The 26,831-nt window shown below is 34.2% G+C and overlaps 1 protein-coding gene across 11 annotated transcripts in view; it reads right to left on the reverse strand.

Moving 5' to 3' along the window:
• The window catches only part of LOC145286300 (uncharacterized), a 408,045-nt gene that overhangs the window by 174,495 nt on the left and 206,719 nt on the right, over positions 1–26,831 (reverse strand). Inside the window, exon 1 of one of the 11 annotated variants that reach the window (XM_080135165.1) lies at positions 23,055–23,279. The exons of the other annotated variants lie outside the window; for them this stretch is intronic. The gene's annotated coding sequence lies outside the window, so the exon portion shown is untranslated. Of the gene's footprint in view, positions 1–23,054; positions 23,280–26,831 lie in introns of those variants that run through there. 11 annotated transcript variants of the gene reach the window in all.

Below are 26,831 nucleotides of genomic sequence, written 5' to 3' on the forward strand. Positions count from 1 at the left end.
CAAGGATTGATTCCTGAGGCACTCCCACATTAATGTTATGTTACTTGGATGTATGTTCATCAATGACAACCTGGATGGTCCTTTTGTCTAAGAAGGATCTAATTATATTTAATATATGTCCAGTTATACAGTAGGATTTAAGTTTCATTAACAGTTTTCGTGCCAGATTTTGTCAAAGGCCTTGGATATATCAAGGACTACAGCCCTGACTTCATCTGCCTTATCCAGTGCATGGTATATGCATTCAGAAATGACTTAAAACATCTGCAGTAAAATGGCATTTCTTAAATCCATACCGTTTGTCAGAAGATTTGCTTTTGCGAGGTGGACTAGTGCTTGATTAATTTGTCTCACAGACCTTGTGTCTACTCTCATGAGGAGGAAGTAAATAAGATAAGAGTTCAGTTGTTTTATATATAAAAAAAATATCAGTACTTGTCCAAAATTCCTCCTATATTAAATAACAAAAATAAAGAAAAATCTGTATAGTGTACTTACCCGTGATAGAAAGAAAATATCATATTCCAAAAATCACCTACATTGATCAAGTAGTTTTATTTTTATAAATAAAATAATTTTTAAGCTTTTGTGGGAATTAGTAAACATTACAAAAAAGTTTGAATTATGCCGAGTTATCTCCCCTTTTTAGGCTTTTCAAAATGGTGTCGCAATTGGCTATAGAATTTTGATTTTCTTTAAAAAAAAAAAAACCCAAAAAGACATCTGATCAATTTACGTGATTTTTTGAACACAATATTTTTTTTTTATCACGAGTACATACATCATAAAGATTTTTTTTTTTTTACTTTCTTTTTTTATTATATAGGGGGGGGGGATTATGAACAAGCACTAAAATATCTTTTTACTAAAGTTAGAAATCAACATTTTCCTCATTTCCAAGTGCAGATGTGATTAGAATTTTCTTTTTTAGCAATCAATCTGAAACCTTAATAAAATGGCATAAATGTCTAAGTAGATAATTTTTTTTTTGTAGTTGGTTAATGGCTAAGGAAACAAGAAGGTAATGGTCTTCCATTATTTTCATAACAAATAGTTTCAAGTAAATCTAATTGCTATTCCTTCTTTTCCCATAGAAATTAAATTCGCCATTATTCTGTTTACCAAAATATTTGGATCTAAAGCAGATTCTAGTAATTCAATAGATAATTTATGAAAATGATATCGCTTCTCGACTAAAACTTAGTGTGAACAATTTAAGCATTTGAACTGTACATAATAAGTATACTATATAAAAGATATTAGGCATATTATGTTATGAGACAGACTTTTTTTTTTTACCCGGAAAGTACCACTTGTCAAGGCCTGAAGGCCATTCGAGGATAAGGGTTAATAAGTGTACAGTGTTCACTGAGACAACAGCATAGTGATTGTTATTGGTAAAAATTGTGTAGAATTAGATCATTTAAGGAAACAGCACAAGAATTTGTTTACATTGGACTTGAAGACAATCATGTTGTAGTTAGCTGAAAAGCAGGTAAGCAGAACAGAATTCCACAGGCAGACAATTCTTAGAAAAAAGCTTTGTTCATAGAATTTGCGTTTAAATTTAGGCACAGACAGAGAGTATGGAAAATTGTTGATAGTGGTTGTAGTTAATGTGTGTTTTTTTTTGTGAAAATTTGGCAGTGGGGGGGGGCACCATGAATTGAAGCTGAAATGAGCACTTGCCATGAAAATAATGATAGAGTAAAGATAGGCTCACAACGTTTCTCCTGGGTTCAAAGCAGCAACAGAAGGAATGCAGATAAAAATAGAAAAAGAGCTACTGCTATCAGCAAAGCTTCTTTTCTAGAACTGCCCATCTGTGGAATACGGTGTGGCTAGGTTGCTTCCCAGCTGACTAAAACATGGGCGTTTTCAAGTCCAATACAGGATTGTCGCCCTGAAGAAAACACTACAGCTTTATTTTAAAACTTTTATTGAAAAAAAATCAATTCAAGTAACTTGATTATGTAGTAGAGCTCAGCAAATACTCAGATGGTGGCGATCAGGCTGGCTTCAGTGTTGTGGGAGGTCATGTTGGTGATGTTCTCAGCATATGACCAAACAAAGTAGTCCAGCAGGCTAAGGTCAGGGAAGAAGGGAAGGCCAGTGAGAGAAGGGTGCAAAGTTGTAGCACTCATGAAGACAAACCTTGGTTTCTATAAGACTTGTGGGTCAGCGCAGAGTCCTGCTGTCACATCTAGAGTCTGCCAGCAGCCACCTGATTGCACTAGGGGATCACCACGTGCTTCAGCACACCCAGGTATACTTTGGTGTTGACTTTCAAGCCGACTTCGAAGATGTGAAGTGGCATGATGTGGCCCTCACTTGAAACCACACCAAAGACCATAACTCTCGCACATCCCTGTTATTCATGGCAATCCAGTGATGCATTTTGAAGGTGCTGGCAATGGTCCTGTTGTTATAACTTAGATTGGTAGAGAGCAGGAGTTGTACAACGGTGCTTCTTCGATCTCATTTTTTTTTCAACATTGTGTCACTTTCAGACATGATAGAAGGCTCCTATCGCTCTTGGGATTTGCACACAACTGGCTAACTAGTAGATGGTCTGCAACAAAAAAGGAAAAGTGATTTCATCAAGTGGAAATGGAATCATGTCTTTTCTAGAGCGACAATTTTATCAATCCACCCTGTATGAACAAATTCTTGTTGAATCGCCCTCTTAAATGATCAAATTTAGTCACAATCATTAGCAATCAGTGTTACTATTGACTTCTTGAGCTAAGTTAAGGACAAGGTCGGTTTTTAATTTGGAGAAAATTTAGGTCTCCAAAAACAGATACTCTAGATTAAAACAAAAATAAAATTTGCCTCAATCTAGAAGGATTTCTTCACTGATCGAGGAAGGAATAGACTACTACTAATAATAAAATAATAAATATTTATTAATTAAAATTATTTTTCTTTTTTCTTGTTTTTACAAAGGAGTCACCACCTATCAACGCCCGAAGGCCACTCGAGGATATAGGTTAATGAGCGTACAATAGTCAACGGGAAAATATTGTAGTGATCGTTAGTAGTGGAAATTTGGGAAAATTGGATTACTTAACGGGATGGTTAATCAAGAACTTGTTCACGATGGACTTGAAGAAAACCATAATACTAAAACTAAAATCTATAGATCACCTCCCCCCACAAGTGTATTTTTATTATTAAGAAAATATCTGCATATTTAACATGTGGTTTTACGATTGTTGGAAATAAATGCATAACTATTATTAAATATTTAAAGATTTATAAAGAAATCAAAATCTGTAATTGTACCGGAATCAGTAATTGTATTAGAATCGGGAAAATATTGGAATTGTCCCATCACTAAAATACAATTAAGTTTCATTCCCATGAACCAAAAAGTATCAGAATTATTATAGACATTGAGACGAGTAAAATTACTCCCCCCACCCACCCCTGAACAAACAACTTGCACCACATTTCTGTCCTCTTAAAAAAATTAAACTAAACATATAATAATGCTAAACCTTTTATCAAGAATCCTTATTCCAATTTTCATGATTCGAGAACAGATAAAATATTTTAAGCTTAAGGATTCTTAAGAAATAGAAAATTCCAAGAATCTTGCTTACGTTAACGCAAATCTGAAATACTTCGATTTTCAAATGGAAGATTGTTCCCATATTATGCCCTCTAAAAATCCTTTAAAATAACTCAAAGAAAATATTTGGGAAATATTTATTAACTGATTTCTAAGACTTGTTAAAATTTCACAAATATTGGAGGCATATGGATTTTCATGTAGGGCTTCTACGTTATTTGCTTAAAAGTAAATTAAACTAAATATAGCCTACGTTATAAACTCTAAATGCCTAACAGCTGTGTTTCAAAATTCATAATGATTGATTTAGTTTAAGAGTGACTGATCATGAGGTTGCTTGCACGGCAACTGACAAGGCTAATCTGCTTGCCAGTTGGTTTGCCTCAAACTCCACACTGAACTCGGTACACCACTCACTCCCTGATTTTCCTCTGCGAACAGACGCCACACTAGACGATTTGAAAATCACCCCTTCTCAGGTACATGCTATTATAAAAAACCTAGACATCTCAAAAGCATGTGGACCAGATCTCATCCCGGCTGTGCTATTAAAAAAATGCTCTGCCAAGGTTGCTCCAGTTCTGTCCAAACTTTACAATAAATGCCTTAACGAATTTTGTTTTCCCGACTGCTGGAAAACCACCTCTGTGGTACCAGTCTTCAAGAATTCTGGTGAAAGAACTGACCCACTAAATTATCGCCCCATTAGCCTCCTCCCGCTTTTCGCCAAAATATTTGAGTCCTTAGTTAATCAAGCCCTAGTCCAGCACCTAACAGCTGCTAAACTCCTGACTGACAAACAATATGGATTCAGGCAAGTCCGTTCAACAGCAGATATCTTAACTGTAGTTTCTGAACGTATATACCGTTCATTGGATAAAACAGGGGAGGGTAGAGCGGTGGCCCTTGATATATCTAAGGCTTTTGACAGGGTATGGCACGATGGTCTTCTAAGGAAAATTAGATCATATGGAATCACTGGAAGAATTCATAATGTAATTAAATCCTTCTTAAGTAATAGAAAAATCAAAGTTGTCCTTGACGGTCGTACATCCAAACAATATGACATAAATGCGGGAGTACCTCAGGAGTCTATCCTTGGACCTCTATTATTCCTGATATTCATAAACGACCTCCCTGATAAAATTGTTTCGGAGATGGGTATATTTGCCGATGACACCACTCTCTATAACAGATATGAGGGGAAAACAAATGAATACATATCCAAGGAAATGGCAGAAACACTAGAGGATGACCTCCAATCCGTAGTGGAATGGGGACAAAAATGGTTGGTCACATTCAATGCTGCTAAGACTAAGCTTGTTTCCTTCAATAACTACAAGAAACCTTCTCTACCACCAATAGCAATGGCCAAGAACACATTGCCTGAAAGTACTTCTTTTAAACTCCTCGGCCTAACGTTTACAGGGAATATGAACTGGAATAGATACATTGAGAGCATTGCCAAGACTGCTGCAAGGAAGGTTGGCTCCCACTACCGTGCTAGAAAACTACTTACGCCTGACAGTATCCTATACCTCTATAAGGCAACCATTCGCCCATGTATGGAGTACTGTTGTCACATCTGGGCTGGTGCATCTGCTGCTTGTCTCTCGCTCCTGGACAGGGTTCAAAAAAGAGTCGCCAACCTGATAGGTCCTGAACTGTCATCTAGGCTTCAGCCTCTGTCCCATCGACGAGATGTTGCATCCCTCTGCCTGTTCTACAAATACTTTAATGGTGAATGCTCTGATGAACTGCAAACACTTGTACCTCCCCGACGTAACGTGACAAACCCGACAAGCTACTAAGTCTCATCCCTTTACAGTAGAGATCCCTAGGTGCAAGAAAGCCTTTTACTCCAATAGTTTCTTCCCCAGAACTGCGGGTCTTTGGAACTCCCTTCCGGGATTCTGCTTTCCCAACTGCAATGATATGCAGAAGTTCAAGTGTAATGTTAACAAACATCTTTCTACTCATCTCCCTTCATAATGACCCCGCTAATTAAGTCCCTGATAGTAGCCCCCTGCTTCAAAGTGGCACTGTGCCTTGTTTAGGGTGAAAATTGAATTAAAAAAAAAAAAAATTAAAAAAAATACATATACACATGAGGTTTGAAAACACCTGTTTAAGATCGTGGCAAGCTGGTTTAATGGTTATCACACTTGACTCACTATCTTTATTTTTATTTTATTTTTTTTTTTAACTTGCAAGAAGTAAACTGTTTAGAAAAAAAACCCCACAATATCAGCATGCACATGTCTCAGTTTCTGTGTTTTTTTTACTTCATTTTTTTTTAAAGGAATTCAATATTACGTTTAATATCAGAAAACGTCGAGTACATTTAGTATATTAATATTTTTCTTTATACACACATGTGCAAGCGTGACACTGACATGACAATGTTTCAATCAAATTTATTAAAAACTAAGTTCGCCTCAAGTGAAAAGCCCTTTTCATTGAGTTGTTCATATTGAAAAAGCCACACACACACACATATATATATATAAGTGCATAAGAAAGCTGTTAGCAAGATAGTATACTGGGGATGGTAAAATGATCTGACATACAAACAAAAACCGACAAATGAAGGTCACATTAAAATTATAAATCTTTACATATATTGCGTTTTATTTTAATACATGTGCTTTTCGAATTAACTTGCTTTTTTTTTTTTGTTGGTTGTGTTTTCAAGAAATGAAAAGAAAAAGAGAAAGGAAAGAAAGGAGAAGAGAACTTCTCTCTTTAAAAAAAAAAAAAAAAATACTGTTGCTTGCGAAGCGTTTCTGTTTTAAGTACACATTCTTTTTTGGATAATGTTTTCAAGTTGATGATTCTCTCCCTTCAAAGGAACAATGTGGTGACTCAAACTGTTACAACCATAAGATTTCTCCCGCTAGGCACTTATCATTCGCTTAAGAACTTTGCTGACTTTCATTTCCTTTTCGTTACGTTATTGCTTTTGTTCAAAAGAAAAATAAAAACACAAAAAATATATATAAAATATTTTTGTGTTCACGTGTCCTCACTTTCCATTGTTTTCAATTTTTTTTTTTTTTTTTCAATAGACATAACCAACAGGACTTCTTTATTTTGGGTTTTTGATCAAGGCCCAGAGATCACCCGAGGATAAGGGTTAAGAGTGTACAGTAGTCAATTGGACAATATAGTAATCGTTAGTAATGGAAATTCGGTAAATTTGTTAACTTAAGTGGAACGGCTCATCAGGAACTTGTTTACGTTGGACTTGAAGACAACCATATTGTAGTCAGCTGAAAAGCAGGAAAACGGAAGGCAATTCCACAGGCGTGCAGTTCTAACAAAGAAGCTTTGTTCATGGAATCTACGTTTAGGTTTAGGCACAGATAAAAAGTGGGGGGAATTATTGATAGTGTTTTCAGGTAGACGAGTGTTTCTTGTGAAAGTTTGGCGAGGGGGGACCATAGATTGAAACTCAGTCGAACACTTTCCATGGAAATAACGATAAAGCAGAGACAAACTTGCAACATTTCTTCTGTGAGATAGAGGTTGCAGGGAAGAGAAAAGGACATCTCCTATGAGGCTACGAAGTCTATTTTGAACTCTATCAAGGCAGGACAAGTCCTTTCTAGCAGTTCCTGCCCAAATATGGCAACAGTATTCCATCCTTGGACGTACCTGGCTTTTATAAAGATAGAGAATTTTTGTTTTTTACCCTGCCAACCTAATCTGTTAATATCACTTTTGATTTACACAGGGAATATAAGAAAATAGCCCATACACAGCTTTGAGTGGGGGTAGGCTATAGAAACAAAATTTTTTAAATAAATGCCAAAAGTGGCTTATTACCTTCATTTATATGTAAATAGATGGGAACAAGTGATTTTTTTCAAAACGGGTCAAAATTGGAGGGTCGCTGGCCCCAAACGTGATTTGACCGCGTCAACGCGTGAAAATGGCCCAAATTTCGCCCCCGAACACACTTAATCATTTATTGAAAGCCACAGGGTGCATTTTTTGACTATAAATGCATTTGTATCATTAAATCTAACATTCCCATTGGCTATCCCACAAGTATAGGGCTTTTTAGGGTATCTCAGAGTCCAAAATGGGTCAAAATTACCCCCAAATTAGCCAAAAATGGTCGGAAATCACGGATTTTCCAAAATGCACCTCCCAAGCCACACAGGGTGCAATTTTTGACCATAAATGGCTCTATATCATTAAATCTAACATTCTCACTGGCTATCCCACCTATATAGGGCTTTTCAAGGTATCTTAAGGGTCCAAAATGGGTCAAATTTACCCAAAAATTAGCCAAAAATGAATGAAAATCACGGATAATCCCCAAAATGCAGGTATTATATCTCATCGGGCTCCTATAAACACTCCTGTATGGCTTTTTACAGTTGGAAGACTGAAATAACCATCCTGTTATCTTATCCATTTGTATTTAGGGTATTTAGAGATCTTTGGGGGATGTAAAAAGGGTCAAAACAATCCAAAAATGACAAAATTACGCTTTACGGTACATAACATATGAATCATTAGTTCATTCATCAATGATACTTTTTAGAAACATCGTAACTTTACTACATCAACTTCTCAGAAAGTAATTAATTGTAAATTGAACATTGAATGTCAATAAAATGCTGTCCAAGAAGAGTCTCAATTCATATTGTTCTCATAGTTACCCCAAAATTGATGAAAATGGCCCTCGATTCGCTATTTCTCGATTTGTAACCAATATATTGAATAACTTGATAAAAAGTATGAGTAATTAGCAAAGGAATTATTTTGTTATTTCAAGACACAGCTTCACTTCACATTACCAGTTCGCAGATTGTAAGTGACATGTGTTTGGGTGGCGATCTCGGTACATGGGACAGTGCTACGGATTGTACCCGATCTGTTTAATGAGTAGTTCAAATTGTTTGAGGTATCATGCTCTGGCAATTGGTCACTTATATCCTCCACTTCAAATTGATCATCGTCCAAATCCAAACGATTGTGCAGTTCTTGCTCTGCCAGAAACCGTTCATGTTCCATATCGACGTGGAAAGTGTCAATGAGCCATTTGCGAGAGAGAGACTTTTGATCGACAAAGAATTTTCGTTCATGTACATCAAATTCATCAGGATTCACATCTTTTGAAAGTATATTGAGAAGGACATGGTGCTCTTGTTTCCATTTAATCATATTCACACGTCTGGAACCCTTTGCTTTGTAGACATCTTTGTCGTAAATTTTTAGCGATCGATCAAGTTTGTTTTATCCCAGGTATTGTAACATAACGAACATCACTTCCAAAGGCTTTCTGCCACAATTGTAGTAATCGCAAGGAGAACTGGTGAATATGATTTTTCTGTGTCGTGGTACCATATTTGGCAGCATGATATTGCACAGCTTGAACACATTCAGCCTCAGTTGGAAGAGAATCAAGCAGAAGATAAGTCCAATCATCGTAATTATAATCTTTGTCAATCTGCCCTGCTATACCAGCCATGTTCATTGCATTTTACTAACTGAAAAAGAAAGCAAAGTTCAATCAAATTCACAATTAATGCAATGCAATGTTATCGTGTCTATTTAAAGATGCCATTGCATTGTTACAGAAAGAAAACATTTCCTTATTTGGTAATTTTCCATCTATAACTCAAATTAAGCCCCTTTTTGACAACCTATGTTGATTCTTAGGGACTTTTTGACTCTCTTTGGCTAAATCGGCCATATTTAGTCCCTTTTAAAGGTCCTTATACCCCTCATTAACAGTGCAAAAGTTAGGAGAGTGCCTGCTTCAAGCATTTCCCAACAGTTTCTGCCATGTAGAGGTGTCTTTGGGCCCATGGGAGGTGCATTTTGGAAAATCCGTGATTTCCGACTACTTTTGGCTAATTTTGGGGTAATTTTGACCCATTTTGGACTCTGAGATACCCTAAAAAACCCTATACTTGTGGGATAGCCAATGGGAATGTTAGATTTAATGATACAAATGCATTTATAGTCAAAAAATGCACCCTGTGGCTTTCAATAAGTGATTAAGTGTGTTCGGGGGCGAAATTTGGGCCATTTTCACGCGTCAACACGGTCAAATCACGTTTGGGGCCAGCGACCCTCCAATTTTGACCCGTTTTGAAAAAAATCACTTGTTCCCATCTATTTACATATAAATGAAGGTAATAAGCCACTTTTGGCATTTATTTGAAAAATTTTGTTTCTATAGCCTACCCCTACTTTGAGACGAGAGTCAACTCTCCCATAAGTTTCTACTTGATAGGGAAGAAGCTGGGTGACAACCGCCATCATTCCCTATTTTTCTTAGCGAAGAAGCTGTAATACAGATATGTTGGGCCCTTTGGCTATGATCACGGCGTAATATATGTGTTATGTTGTGGTGGGCAATGTCAAAGATCTGAATGATTATTACTGATTTTTTTAATTTTTATGTAGAAAAAGTTATGCAGAGAGTATGCTTTGAAAGAAAGGACTGTTTAGTTAAAATATTTATGTTAAAATATGATGGAGGAATTTTAACTAAGATTTAGATTTATAAACAATAAAATATTAGAGATAGTTATGTAATACAATAGATTTAGGAATTCAATTTTATATAAACACTAGCATGGGTGCCCCGCGTTGCCCGGTTGTGAGGTGTATGCTGAGCAAAAAAAAAAAGGTCAATTTTTTTAACTTTGACCCCTATTATGATCCCTTAACATTTATTGTTTAGGGCTCTAATCAAGTTATCAAGTTAGATCCATGTCCAAGGAACCTATATCTAAAATTTAAAGTGCTTAGAATCGAAATTGTCGGAGAAGTTTGGTAGAGCTTTCAAAGGACAAATCTTTGAACTTTGACCCCTTAACAGACAAATTTCTGGCCGAAAACCGATCACATAGATTTTCCCAAATCTCAGTACCCTGCATATAAAATTTCCAGTCTGTAGATTAAAAATTGACAGAATTATTGCGTAAGGAAATGTACACAGACAGACAGATACACAGACACGTTCACTTTTATAGATATACTAGCATGGGTGTCCAGCATTGCCCGGGTATTTGGAGATGTATGTTGAGCAAAAAAAAAAAAAAAAGTGGTCAATTTTTTTAACTTTGACCCCTTAACATAACTTGATTTGAGCCCAAACCAATATAAGTTAGATCCATGTCCAAAGAATCTATATCTAAAATTTCAAGTGTTTAGACCGAAAATTGTCGGGGGAGTTTGGTAGAGTTCTCAAAGGTCAAATCGTTGAACTTTGACCCCTTAATCGCCAAATTTCTGGCCGAAAACCGATCACATCGATTTTCCCAAATCTCAGTACCCTGTATATCAAATTTCGAATCTGTAAACTTAAAATTGACAGAATTATTACACAGACAGACACTTTCACAGATAGATAGATAGATAGATTTGTTTAACAAAAATATATACGCATACATAAATATATATGGAAACAATTTTGTGTTTACTATAAACTTTTTTCACAAATATTATACAAGTATAAATCATGTAGAATATCTGCATGAATATAATAACACGTAATAGTTAACTAAAGATGGTTATCCCATTAAAAAAGCGAAGCAACTAATAGGGAATTAATTAAAATGAATGTTTAAAAGAATATGCGAATTAGCTAGATCGTTTGCTAGTAAATGCAATTCCACTACCCATATATAAGAAAAGTGTATCTTTTTTTTTTTTTTTTTTTTAAATAAATAGAAAATAGGGGTTTTGATATGAATATCAATGCACACAAAAGAAAACCGAATTTATAGGAGTATAGATTGGAATTGACTTGGGTAACACAGAAAGAGCATGTTTTTATATATAGACTAGAGATACGAATAAAAGGGTGAGAATGTAGGAGTTGTCTACTAGAGAAGGTTGACTGTCAGTCATGGAAGCATTCGACTGGGTTAACTAAGAAACGATGTAAAGACTAAAAGGGAGAGAAAGCGTTGTAAATTCCTGGGTGAAACACCAAACTGAAAACGAGAATAAACAAGGGCACCCCAAAAAAGAAGTCCTCTTGTTACTGTTTCACAGTGAAATGTTTTATTGCAGTGTCAAAGAGGCGAAAGGGAGCCACAACTTAAGGTTAGTAGTTCGTTATCAAGCAGCCATTGTGTGTTTGTGTCATGTTTGTTGAACCTGTCCTGAACTAATGACTTACCTTGTTCATGTTACATGAACTCTGAATATGTATAAACACGTACACACACACAATGAACATTTATAACCACTAGACGATACGAGCATCGGTTTTATACACAAGTATATTATATACACTAGACGTGCATGAGCGCACGTATATATACATGCGTTATATATAACCCCTGTATACAACAATACAACTCTGAGTGGTTTTCAATCTTGCTAGGTTCGGCTGATGAATCGTATAGCAAAACATGTGTCTGGATGATTATCTATATAAATAAAACAGTAGATGCATGTCTGTGTGTGAAAATATTTAACTGAGAAACTATTAAACTACTGGCCACATAACACTGAAATTAACAGGAAATAGTAATCATACACTAAGGATGCTTTATAGTAAGTAAAATCTTTGTTTGGGTGGATGAATAATGTGAAGAGAAATATGCAAAATGTTCATTTTAACTTGCTGAAACATTTCTATTAATTTGCACATGTGTAAACTAATCATAGCTGAAAGCGGTTTTGTTTTAATTCTGTATTATCTATGAGCTGAAACGATAGTGAACAATACTGGAGCAGTAAATGTTTTGGTTTCGATTCTAGCTGATAACACCCAATTCATCTTTTTTTTTACCTTTGAAATCACTAGATATTAGGTACAATATAATATTCAATAGAGAATTGGATCTAATAACAAATATGAAATCCGCATGAATTAAAAAATGCTAAGTGCATTTTATAACCGGCAAGGTCACCCCCTCCGTTAGTGTGTGTGTGTGTATATATATATATATATATATATATATATATATATATATATATGGGCCTTTTCAAATGAGAGGGTTAGTTGAAATTTGTTGTTCAACTAAGGAATGATAAAAAAAAAAAGCACACACACTGTTTGGTATTTACAAATGAAAAGATTTTAAGGTTGAAATAAAAGTATGGATTAAGTTTTTTTTGTTTTTTTTTTAACTATTATACAGTGTGTGTGTGTGTGTGTGTGTGTGTGTGAACAGCTTCTGCTTTGTAATGGTCAGAATAATTGTTAAAAGAATAAAAGAAAGACAAATCAGCTAAATTCGACTGACATAACCAATCAACAACCGAGAAATGTACATAAGTAAAAAAAAAAAAAAAAAAATCAATACCCCAACACTCACTCCACCCTCTTCCTATGACATCACTTTAAGCAAGCTGTTGCGAATCATGAAAGTTTTCATAAGTTTTCATAATAATAAAAAGTGTTCTCATGATTAATTACTATCTTATTCTCATGTTAATCAAACTGAAAACAGTTTTCTTTTCTAAATTTGTCCTCGCATCTTTACAACCGGATTCTAAGTTTTTATCAACAAACATTAGTCTCTATTAAATATAAGAAACTGTGTGTGCGTCTGTGAGTTCCTTATGGACTGGACTGACTTTTTAAAAATTTCACACAACTGTACTTTATGTGCCTGGCAATGTTCTTAGATAGGTTTTGTATTTGAAAGTATCCTGTCCCTCTACAAAGCCACCATTTGCCCATGTATAGAGTACTACTGTTACATTTGGACTGGTGCATCTGCTACTAGTCTCTCGCTCCTAGACAGGGTTCAAAAGAGTCGCCAACCTAAAAGGTCCTGAACTGTCATCTAAGCTTCAGCCCCCGTCCCATCGACAAAATGTTGCATCCCTCTGCCTGTTTTACAAGTATTTTAATGGTGCATGCTCTGATGAACTACAAGCCCTTGCACCCCCTCGACGAAAATACCCCCAACAAACACAAGCAGCAAAGTCCCACCCCTACACAGAGATCCCTAGGTGTAAGAAAGCCTTCTACTCTAATAGTTTCTTCCCCAGAACTGCAGGACTCTGGAATTCTCTTCCAGGTTCTTGCTTCCCCAACTTTACTGACATGCAGAAGTTCAAGTGTAATGTGAACAGACATCTTGCTGCTAAACTCCCTACATAGTACCCCTGCAACTTAGGTCCCTGATAGTAGCCTTCTACATCAAAGTGGCAGTGTGGCTTGTTTGGAGTGAAAAAAATGTAATAATAAAAAAATTAAATAAAAAAATTAAATTAAAAATTTTTTTAAATTAAATAAAAAATAAAAAAATTGGAATGTCTTTCATAAGTATCGATAATCAAAATAATCCGATTAAAGTTAACGCCTTATACAACCTAACATTGCAACTGCATTTGAGAAGTTTTATTACCACACAAGCAGAAAGGCTCGGCATATAAAATCAACAGCAAGTTCTTTGCTATCACAGAGGTGCATTTGAAATGAATGTTTCTGTTTAGAGCACAATTGAATCATGATACTTGACCGTTGCATTCTAAACTTAAATTAAAGCCATCATATGGAAATAATTTTATAAAATCAACAGTAGGTTCTCTACAGTGCAATGTAAACTATTATGTATTGTGGACTATGTCACAGTAGGAAGGCATGTGAAGCCTACTTTTGGTGTACTGTAGTGGGTCTCCAATTAGAGCAGACAATCGATTTAATTGAAAAATGGTGGATTTCGATGACAAAATATAGGAGGGTGAAACATTCGTTGATCCTCATTCAATGCCGGGCAACGGCAGGTCTCTCTGCTAGTACATTAATATTTACATGGTAAAGCTTTATGAAAATCGAGTCAATTGTAACAAAATCCTTAGAGTGTTTATTAATGAGTCAGGAGTCCAAGGTTCAATCCTTGATAAAATTGTAATGTTGTATTTCTGCTATGTTTAAAAGAATGGCGACACTGATAAATGAAATATAATGGTTTTACAGTATATCAACCCTTTTCGGGTTATTTAATGCCAAATCCAGTAATTTTTGAAAAATTACTTATGCTTCAAGTTCTTTATATCTTCAAATATTTATTCATAGAGTTTGGTTTGGTATTTGTTTACATTAGACTTGGAGATTATACTGTAGTCGGCTGTAAAGCAGATTCATTGTATCTTGTTTCACAGATGGGGCAGGGGTGTTCTAGGAAAGAAACATTGTTCATGGAAATTCTGTGTGGCTTTTGGTACAGAGGGAAGGAGAGAGAGAGAGAGAGAGAGAGAGGCTGTCTATTGTCACTTCTGGTTTAGTATTGTAAGATTAGTGTTCAAAGAGTCATCGCTTATCAAGGCTCAAAGATGACTCAAACATAAAAGTTAATGAGTTTGCTAGATGAACGGTGAGACAAGGTTGTGAAGATTTGTAACAGTGATTGAAACTAGGCAAAACTTGATTTAAAGTAAGAGTTCCACAAGAATTTGTTAGCTTGGATTTGAAAACGACCATATGGTAATCAGCAGAGAAGCAATCCCGTGGTATTCAAATGTAGGTAGTTCTTGGAAAGGAACCTTGCTCATGTAAGTTCTGGTTAGCTTCAGATAATACAAAAAAAAAAAAAAAAAAAAAGAAAAAAAAAAAGAAAATTATGTACAGTAGTTGTAGCTAGACGAGTTTTGCTTTGAATGTTTTGGGGGAAGTTGGAGCTCAGTCGAGCACCTATAATGAAAATAATGATAGAATAGAGAAAGAGTAGCAGCGTCTCTTTAACGAGAAAAGAAAAGAGGACAACCTGATAGGTCCTGAACTGTTATCTAGGCTTCAGCCTCTGTCCCATCAACGAAATGTTGCATTCCTCTGCCTGTTCTACCAGTATTTTAATGGTGAATGCTCTGACGAACTACAAACACTTGTACCCCCTCGACATGAATAAACCCGACAAGCAGCTAAATCCCACCCCTTCACAGGGGAAATCCCTAGGGTATGAAAGCCTTCTACTCCAATAGTTTCTCCCCCAGAACAGCTAAACTTTGGAACTCCCTACGGGGATTCTGCTTTTCCAACTGTACTGACATGCAGAAATTCAAGTGTCATGTGAACAAACATCTTGCTACTCATCTCCCTTCATAATACCCTTGCAACTTATGTCCCTGATAGTAGCCTCCTACTTCAAAGTGGCACTATACCTTGTTTGGGGTGAAAACTGAATTAAAAACATTTAAAAAAACAAAAAAAACAAAAAAAAAAAACACACACATCTAATATTGTTCAAGTTTGATTTAGGTTCTCAACCAGAGGAAAATTTACCCATATGGGGTAAAAAATTATATAGTCAGGGGGTAAATAATTGAAGTACCTGATAATTTAAAAACAATCATTTTTTTTTTCAGATTGTGTCATGTCTAAGAAACGTAATAAAAATTAACTTCATAATTTTCGATTTAGAAAAAACGTTTTATTTTCTTTATTTTTGTGATATGAAAAGTCCTAAACAATAAAAACCTTTTTTTATCTTGTTTTTCTGTCACTTCATGATGACTATGGATTGTTTTGTATGTGAGTAGAGGGTAAATAGAGAAATATATAAAGCCGAGGGGACAATGGCGGAGGAAAGGCTGAGAATGTCTTAGACCAACCATAATTGCCAGGAAGCGATGCAAACATATATATATATATAGATGCAACACGTGTTGAGACAAAGATTGACCAGTGATTATTTTAAAGGTCAACAAAATGCATTCAATTCTTTAAGAAAATCATGACCAGCATACATACAATTTTACTAACTGGTTCCATGCGCCATTTTCATCTCTAAAATTTCTTACCATATGTTGCCAGAAAGAATTGGAAACTTAAACAAGCAAAAAAAAGGGAATATTTTTGGTCCAAGAAACACACGTTAGATTAATAACGATGACATTGTTGACAGAGGTGCAGAATCAACAATTTCTTCTGCAAATGGTGTTGTAGCCAGCATTTTTTTTTTTTTAATGAAAATGAAATAACTCCTGGTTGTTAGTGAACAACTCGAATCTTATGCTGTAAATCAGTTGAGTGACACCAACACTGAATATAGTTTCATCCCAGCCCTACACTATAGATTTCTAGATGTATAGCCTTTTACCCAAATTGCTTCTTCCCTTGAATTGCTACAGTTTGGAATTCCCTCACAGGTCCCTGACTGTACTGACATGCAGAAGTTCAAGAGTAATGTGAACAGACATCTCGTTGCCGAACTCTACATAGTATCCCTGCAAATCTGGTCACAAATAGTAGCCCTTTATGACTTAGTTGTATTGTGCCTTATTTGGGGTGAATAGACAGTAAAAAATAAAAAGTTAAGTTTTATCTACCTCTTCACGAGGTCGCGATGTGACATAAGGTTAAACTTAATGCAAGATGTGTCCATTATTAAATGTGGAGTGTACACTGTACATGGCCCTGAGACAATCAGAAAACGGCCATTTATCAGACAGATGAACTCTCGTGAATTTTAGTAGGTTATAGTTAAGATTGTTTATTCTTTCTGACTTCCGGTTTCTACTGTCCATTTTGCTGGGTAATTAGACATGGTCAAGTGGACAAGAAAGCCATTCTTAGCCTGGGGGGAGAAAAGGAAGTTTCACGCTATCTAAAACAAAGATAATCATAAATCAGTGGAGGTGGGGAATGAAAGTTAAAAAGAGACGACAATCTTGACTATAGCCATCTATGTTTCTGAATTTTTGAGATGAGTATACATAATTCACATTAATTGGAATTCTCATCTTGTGTTATTTTCCCGTTTCAGCTGATATAACCTAACTTTCTTCAAGCATGTCTTGCCGAAATCGGGAATCTTTCTATCAAACTAGTGATAACTTTTTTTTTTTTTTTATTACATTTTCACTAAACAAGGCACATTGCCACTTTGGTGTAGGGGGCTACTATTAGGGGCAACAACTACTGGGGTACTATGTAGGGATTTGGGCAGCAAGATGTCGATTCACGTTACACTTGAACTTCTGCACGTCAGTACAGTTGGGGAAGCAAGGACCTGGAATGGAATTCCAAAGTCTAGCGGTTCTGGGAAAGAAACTACTGGAGTAGAAAGATCTTTTACATCTAGGGATCTTTACTGTGTAGGGGTGGGATTTAGCTGCCTGTTGGGTTTGTCGAGGATGTTTACGTCGTGGAGGCACAAGTGCTTGCAGTTTGTCAAAGCATTCACCATTAAAATACTTGTAGAACAGGCAGAGAGATACAACATTTCGTCGATGGGACAGAGGCTGAAGCTTAAATGCCAGTTCAGGGCCTATCAGATTGGCGACTCTCCTGTGAACCTTGTCTAGGAGCAAGAGACTAGTAGCAGATGCACTAGCCCAAATATGACAGCAATACTTCATACATGGGCAAATGACAGGATACTTTCGGGTGTTAGTAGTTTTCTAGCACGGTAGAGAGAGCCTATCTTCTTCGCAGCAGCCCTGGCAATGCTTTCAACGTAATTGTTCCAACTCATGTTTCCTGTGAACGTTAGGCCAAGGAGTTTGAAAGATGTACTCTCAGTTAAAGGGTCGTTGGCCATTGCTATTGGTGGTAGAAGTGTCTTGTAATTATTGAAGGAAACAAGTTTAGTCTTGGCGGCATTGAACGTGACCATCCATTTTTGTCCCCATTCCACCACAGATTGGAGGTCATCCTCCAGTGTTTCTGCCATTTCTTTAGATATGTGTTCATTTGTTTTCCTATCGTGCCTGTTATAGAGTGTGGTGTCATCAGCATATATACCCATCTCAGAAGCAATTTTGTCGGGGAGGTCACTTATGAATATTAGGAACAATAGAGGTCCAAGGATAAACCCTTGGGGCACTCCCGCATTTATATCATATTGTTTAGATGTATGACAGTCGAGGACAACCTGGATTTTTCTCTTATCTAAGAAGGATTTAATTATGCTAAGTATTCTACCAGTGATAACGTATGATCTAATTTTTCTGAGTAACTAGTAAGATCATACATCTACAAACAAGAATAAGTTTAAGACTTCCAAAACTTATACTTTATAGAATCATCCTTAATGACCCATGGTGTAACGAATAAAGTACTTGGAAAAATCAGTTGAAGTTGAAGATTCAATCCTCAGTGCAAGCAATACTTAGAATAAAATTGCAGATACTTTGACATGGTTGACTGAGTGAGAGCATGCTACTCTGGTGGATTAAATAATGGGTTCTGTTTGAAATTCTATGCAGACTCCAGAATTCAACAAGATATACCTGAAGAAGGTTGGAGGTTATATCGGTCAAAACGTTGACAGAATAACACTTAAGATAAGAACAGTAATCTGAATAAGCAAATAATGTGTATAACTAGTTTCATCAGCTATCAATGATATTGAGGTTCCTCACATCAAAGTAGTACACTCTAATGCTTAAGCAATTTATTGAGAAGATAACACCGGTTTGGCTTCGTAGTTCTTTCATGTGAAGTTATTTAAAATCACTAAACTAAGCTGCAGTGCTCTGTGGCGTAGTGGTTAGCATGCTGGACAATTCACATTATATTTTCACGTTCGCGCCGACCTACCGTAGTCGTTTTTTTTTTTTTTTTTTTCCTAAACAACTGGAATGGACTTTTCTTGGTGGCCGAACTGTTAACGTTGCAGATGTTTTTTTTTTTTTTTTTCACACTTTATTTTCCTACTTTTACTCATGACTCCGGGTTTGATCCTTCCTACTTACCTACCATAACATTTTTTAAAACTCCCCTCCACCCGTCCCGGAAACAAACACTCGGGCAACGCCGGGTACCCCCGCTAGTATATATATATATATATATATATATTGAAGCTTTACTTTATTTCACATCCCAATTTTTCATTAAGATTTCAAATTACTTTGGTTTTACTTAATCACTGGATGTAGAAGTCAGGTTTTCTAGCGATGTCTATACACGATAAAGTAACAAGAGAATAGATTTAAATTAATTTCTATGGTTTCCGATGAGATAAAATGGATTTAAAGGCACTCTAAATAACAGATAAAACCTGTACGAAATATATTAGCAAGTATTTTTTTTTAAGTCGTTGTCAAAAAAGAAAACATTGCTCAGGATTTTACATGACAAAAATAAAAACCGAGTCAAGAATTTTTTTTTAATTGGAAGTTGATGACAATTTAATGAAAGACATCCATCCTTCTTCAAAGTGATTATCGCTTCCACAATGAGAAACATATTTGGTCTATAGAATGAGAATTGGTTTCAATTAGACTTTCCTTTGCCTTTTACCTTTTGCACAGCTTCAGTTAGTCGATTGTTGTTGAGATATTTTCATTTCATCATCATCATCTCTCTCTCTCTCCTTCAATAAATATTTATTCACCATAAGATGTTTAAGCAAATCTATGGTTGGTTTGTGGCCTATCAATATTCAAAGGGTCATTTAAGGCAACTTATTTTTAAAAACATATCTGATCTTAAAAAGAAAACGTTTATAGAGGATCCTATTTCAAATAAGATTTTCTATTTGCCCTTTTTGTTATTTTCAAAAAGTAAAATGTTGTCACTTTATTGAAAATGTTATTTTGCAAAATAAAATGTTTTAAATCAGGAAGCCACTATCTTCAGACAAGGAAGTTGTGGGAAAAGAAAAAGAGAGCGGCTTTGCCATGATTAAGTTTTGCAAATCTATATATCTATAAAAGAGAAAGTGTCTGTCTGTGTGTTCATTTTCCTACACAATAACTGTCAATTTTCAGTCTACAGACTCGAAATTTGATATACAGGGTTATTGAGATTTGGGAAAATCTCTGTAATCCGTTTTCGGCCATAAATTTTGCTGTTAAGGGGTCAAAGTTCAACGATTTGACCTTTGAGAACTCTACCAAACTCCTCTGCCAATTTTCGGTCTAAACACTTGAAATTTTAGATATAGGTTCGTTGGATATGGATCTAACTTAATAACTTGATTTGACCCCAAGACAAATGTTAAAGGGTCATAATAGGGGTCAAAGTTAAAAAAAAAATTGGACCACTTCGATCTCTACCAAATTATTCAGACAATTTCTGGTTTAAAAATTTGAAATGTGACATAAAGGGTATTCAGAGATAGGGCAAGCGTTTTAATCGGTTTGGGTCGAAAATTTGAGTTACCAATATATAAATGTATGTATGTCTGCCTAAAACATTCGACAGAGGCGACGGATTTTTACAAGATCAGTATCGTTTTGAAGTTCGACCTTTCACACGACAAATATCGAAAAATTGGCTAAAAACATCAATATCTTCACCTTCATCTGGGCACTTTTCTACAGGGAGGGGGGTTGCTTTTTCCACAGATATTTTCGAAAGTCATCCTCTCCTTTCGATTGTCTACCCTTAATTTAAACCTACGTCACTTCTGGTTTGGCGGTGGTCGTAAGAGCAAAGACATCAGAGTTTTTTTTTTGTGTTCTTTTCCTCCTTTGCGGTACGGGTTCGAGCCTGCCTTCCTACTAACACTTTTTTTTTTTTTTTGCTCAACATACACCTCCAAACACCCGGGCAACCATGCTAGTAGATAAAAAAAACAAAACAAAAAAAAAACAAAGAAAAAAAAACTTTAATATATGGTGTATTTGAGTCAAGAAGCCGATATCTTCAGACATCCTGATTTGGTAGCACCAGAAGAAAAGCTATGAATAGCTTGACAATGTTTATTTTAACATTCTATTTACTTTCTGACTAATACAGTGCAATTGAAGGTCTCTTCCTACGCGTATATATTTTTTAAATTTATGATGATGTATTTTACACGGTTATTCATTAAAGTAGGATGAACAAATTTTACATTAAACAAACAAACATAGCTATTGTTTTTCATATGATACTAGATGGCATTTGGATTTCCTCATTTGATATTTTACTGTCTGAATAACATGATTTTTAATGAAGTTTTTTTGTAACTTTTTTTTTTCCTATAAGCAGAAACTGTATAACATTTTATAGGAACCAAAGAACTAGGGAGGCCTTTGGAGCATTTAAACGCACATAGTAGTAGCTTTTTGTTGTAGGGTTTATTATTTCTAGTAATATGGTTAAGACGCAGTTTCCAAACTTTAGTAGACATTAAAAAGATACTTATCCGAAAAAAAAAAAAAAAAAAAAAAGAAAACAAAAAATGTTACATTTACTTTTATTTCTAATTTTACAAAGAATAAAGTAAAAGCAAATACAAGAACATGGTTCCATCCAAAGAAAATCACAAGCAAAAACGAGTCAGATCTATCTGCGGATCTTTTGGAATTCTTCATAATATCTCGTCAGAATTAATAGCCATCTGACCAAAATAGCAAAAGAAAAAAAGAGTAAGAGATGCAACAAGAAGATACAGGAGAAAAGGAAAACGGATAATCTTTATAAAAACACCTTCACTCATTTATTTGAAAAGATCAAATCAAAACTCATCCATCATCAATGAAAAACAGTTCATCACATCTACTGGATCAAACCCAGTATTACAGATAGGAATGATACTTATTTTGCAATTTACAAAGAAATAATTTCTTTTATCTTTGAAATTTAAAGAAAGCAAGAAAATTCAATTTTCAAAACAGACATTGTCTAATATATACATATATATATATATATATATATATATATAGTGCTGGCAAAAAGAAAGTTCACATAATTTTTTCAAAAACTGCAAATTTAAGCTAAATTTAATGTAACTGTTTAAACAACCTATACCTCATTTGATTCGCCTTTTATTCCTCTATAATTTTACCTGTTCATATTTGATTTTTAATTGAAATATTCTAGTTTTCACGTCAATTAAAAAAATAACTTTAAATTGAGGAGGCAAAAGAAAGTCCGCAGCAACAAATTCGCTTAAAACCAGCTTAAATTATCGCCCCTAAATCAGTTTAAAATATCCACCAACAGGCAACAAAGCATCTGTAATCGTAACGATTATTATTCCATATTATACAAAGTAACATTAGTCCATATGCCACAACTTTCTCTCAGTGATCGTCAGGAGCTCATTAATCGCCACCTTTCTGGTTTATCCACTCGAGAAATAAACACGGGTTAACATGTAGACCAACACGTTGTAGCAGAGTATGTCACAAGAAACAAAAGACAAATCATAAGTTCACTTTTCTTATTAATGTTGACAATATTATATAAGCACACAATATTTTTCTTTAGTTAAAATGTTTTACTGTAAGTTACTATATATTGGATAATAATCGATACAGAATTGATTCTATAATAAGAAATCTACATGAATTAAAATATAATATTTATTCGTATTTTATGACCAGGCAACGCTAGTGTATATGTATGTGTGTGTATCTGTATATATGTGTTTAAGCGTATATATATATATGGGCACTTATAATAAAAATTATGCAAATTATATATATATATATATATATATATATATATATATATATATATATAGATAGATAGATAGATAGATACACACATGCGCGCACACACACACACACATACATAACGTTACACACGTTTACACATGTAGACCCAACACGTTGTACCAGAGTACGTCACAAGGAACTGAAGACAAATAATAACTTGACTTACTTTTTCTTGTTGCAACAACAACATTTATTTCCGGGTACTTTCCCAAATAAAACGTGATCGTGCTCTTTCTTTCTAACCTCCATACACTTGAACGTAGTCTGTCTGTGCACTCGTTCTTTTTTCATAGCCTTTTTCTTTTTCCCTACTATGACGTCACTTCACACAGCTTGGCGTGTGCATATGCGCGTCTACGCTCTATTGCACAACTATATTTCCAGTTATCTGGTCATCGGAGCATGTTGAGACACTCAGCTTGTTTTACATAATTTCACCTCACAATGATCAAAAGAAAAAAAAAAAGGAAAATAATTTATAATTTGTTTTCATTTGAGATGGAAAAATAAATAAACAGTCTTTTTTAACACAGGAAAATTTGAATGTCTACAGGAGAAAGTGTGAATGCCTACTAGACACCATTCTAGAGTGTCTTCTGCCTCTCTCTATATGGCTTTGTCAGGATAATCTATCGCTAGCAGGACCTGCGGAAATTCCACAGGGGGACTCATTCATATATAATATATTGATGTTGGTATTCTGTAGATGTTCAGCGTAAATGAAGATGCTCTGATATTATTGGAGCTTTTTTGTTAAAACTGAAAAAAGTATTAATCTAAGCTAGCAGGGGCATCCGGCGTAGCCCGGTCATAAAATATGCTTAAATATGATATTTTAATTCTTGCAGATTTTGTATATATTATTACAGAGTTAATGTTCTATCGATTTTTATATATTATTAAGGTTTGATTTCAAATTAAAAAAAAAAAAAAAAAAAAAAAAAAATATATATATATATATATATATATATATATATATATATACGCCAGATGCCCCTGCTAGCTTAGATTAATACTTTTTACAGTTTTAACAAAAGAGCTCCAATAATATCAGAGCGTCTCCATTTACACTGAACATCTACAGAATGTCAACATCAATATATTACATATGAATGAGTCCCCTGTGTAATTTCCGTCATTTAATTGTTATGAACTTCCATTTCTTATAATAAATAATTTTACCAAGAATTCTTCATAAGCTTTGGTTCCGGTTTCGGTTATAGCTGAAGGAACTCAAGTTGAGTTCCTTCAGCTATAACCGGAACCAAAGCTTATGAAGAATTCTTGGTAAAATTATTTATTATAAGAAATGGAAGTTCATAACAATTAAATGACTCTGATGTAAGCGTGACACACGCTATCGTATTAATTATATAGATGAGGATATTTCGCCTGATAAGGAAATCCTGACCAAAGATTCAAAATAACATGAGTACAGTCTATAATCAATATCCATGCTTCTCCAATATACACACACCTACAGGAGAGTTTGAATGCTTAGGAGTCACTATTTTCAAGTGTTTTACACCTCTTTATACGAGTTTTTTTTCAGAAGCATATATATATATATATATATATATATATATATATATATATATATTCCACAGCTAGACAATGTCGCAGCTCACAAGAGCCAAGAAAGCCAAAATCTCCAAGACTCGAGTTTCGCCCTCATTTGGATTCATCAGTTAGACACATCCGAATTCAAAGACTAACTGATGAGCTCAAATGAGGGCAAAACTCGAGGATTGAACTTTGGCTTTCTTGGATCCTGTGAACTACGACGTTGTCTGGCTGTGGAAATAATTATATATTCTCTCACATTCTGAAATATATATATATGCTGATAACAAAACTCCTACCAAAAATATCTAAGAACACTAATGTGCCATTATGGAGAGTGAGGTTAATGTCTGATTACTGTTCTTATATGCTAGATTCAGCCACTCTGATGAGTCATAGACGACAAAACATGTGTCAGTGGATAATTATATTTTAAACAATATATATGCCGCTCCTCATTTGGGGGTAACAAGTTGGTAAAAGGGAAAATTATTCACAACTTGCATTTAGGTAAAAATGCACTTTCATATAAATAATTGAATTCATTCAAAATGTATCGAAAAACAAAAACAACATCTATTTTTTGAATATCGCTAGATTAAGCCACTCTGATGAGTCAGACAAAAAACGTATTAGTGAATATATATATATACTAGCAAAAGTACCCGTCGTTGACAGGGTTCAAAAACAGCCTACAGAAAATGGACTCTGACTTATGAAAGTATGATAGGTTATGAAAAGGAAGGGTTATAAAGAGATAGCTTCGAATTTGGGGGTATCAAAACCAAAGCAAAATATGATGAAAGTAAAAATAAAATAGATAAACTCCATAATTTATTATACCATACCTGTTCACAAAAACACTTATCACGATATTCTGTGGATCTATACTAAAAACCTTGTTAAACTTTGTGACATATTTCCATTCTATGGAGGTCAGGTGCGAACGAACACCCCATAATTTTATTATACCATATTTCTTCAAACTGAAACATAATTATCAAAGTATACTTACGCAGATAGATATGAAAAGTCTTTATTAAAGTTTGTGCCTATTTCCATTCTTTGGAGGCCAGGCACGAACGCAGACCCCACAATTTTATTATACCATCCCTATTTAAGTTAAAACATACTTATCAAAGTATTATGATGTACATCTATATTAAAAACACTTGTAAACGTTTTTTTTTTTTTTTTAATTTTTTTTATTTCCATACTTTGTGGGCCAGGCGTGTATGCAGACCCCACAATTTTAATGAATCATCATTATGCCAGATCAAAAATACCCATTCCTGTGTCTCAATACATCTTCTATCATTATATGTGATCAGTTTTCTATAATAGTCAACTATATAGGAGCCTATTCGTGACCAGACACACACACAGACGTTCAGCTTTTTATTATAGATATAGAGTTGTTTTCTTTATTTAATTTTCATATTAGCATGTAATATGTACATATATTTTCCCAAAACGCAAAAATACATTTGCATAAGGGAGTGGGTGATCTACAGATTTTAATTTCACTGATAGTTTAAAATCAATAAATATTTCACTGATAGTTTAAAATCAATAAATATTTCACTGATAGTTTAAAATCAATAAATATTTCACTGATAGTTTAAAATCAATAAATATTTCACTGATAGTTTAAAATCAATAAATATTTCACTGATAGTTTAAAATCAATAAATATTTCACTGATAGTTTAAAATCAATAAATATTTCACTGATAGTTTAAAATCAATAAATATTTCACTGATAGTTTAAAATCAATAAATATTTCACTGATAGTTTAAAATCAATAAATATTTCACTGATAGTTTAAAATCAATAAATATTTCACTGATAGTTTAAAATCAATAAATATTTCACTGATAGTTTAAAATCAATAAATATTTCACTGATAGTTTAAAATCAATAAATATTTCACTGATAGTTTAAAATCAATAAATATTTCACTGATAGTTTAAAATCAATAAATATTTCACTGATAGTTTAAAATCAATAAATATTTCACTGATAGTTTAAAATCAATAAATATTTCACTGATAGTTTAAAATCAATAAATATTTCACTGATAGTTTAAAATCAATAAATATTTCACTGATAGTTTAAAATCAATAAATATTTCACTGATAGTTTAAAATCAATAAATATTTCACTGATAGTTTAAAATCAATAAATATTTCACTGATAGTTTAAAATCAATAAATATTTCACTGATAGTTTAAAATCAATAAATATTTCACTGATAGTTTAAAATCAATAAATATTTCACTGATAGTTTAAAATCAATAAATATTTCACTGATAGTTTAAAATCAATAAATATTTCACTGATAGTTTAAAATCAATAAATATTTCACTGATAGTTTAAA

Source organism: Euprymna scolopes, chromosome 10 (assembly GCF_053919585.1).
Source record: "Euprymna scolopes isolate OS-2025 chromosome 10, ASM5391958v1, whole genome shotgun sequence".
NCBI classification, from domain to species: domain Eukaryota; kingdom Metazoa; phylum Mollusca; class Cephalopoda; order Sepiida; family Sepiolidae; genus Euprymna; species Euprymna scolopes.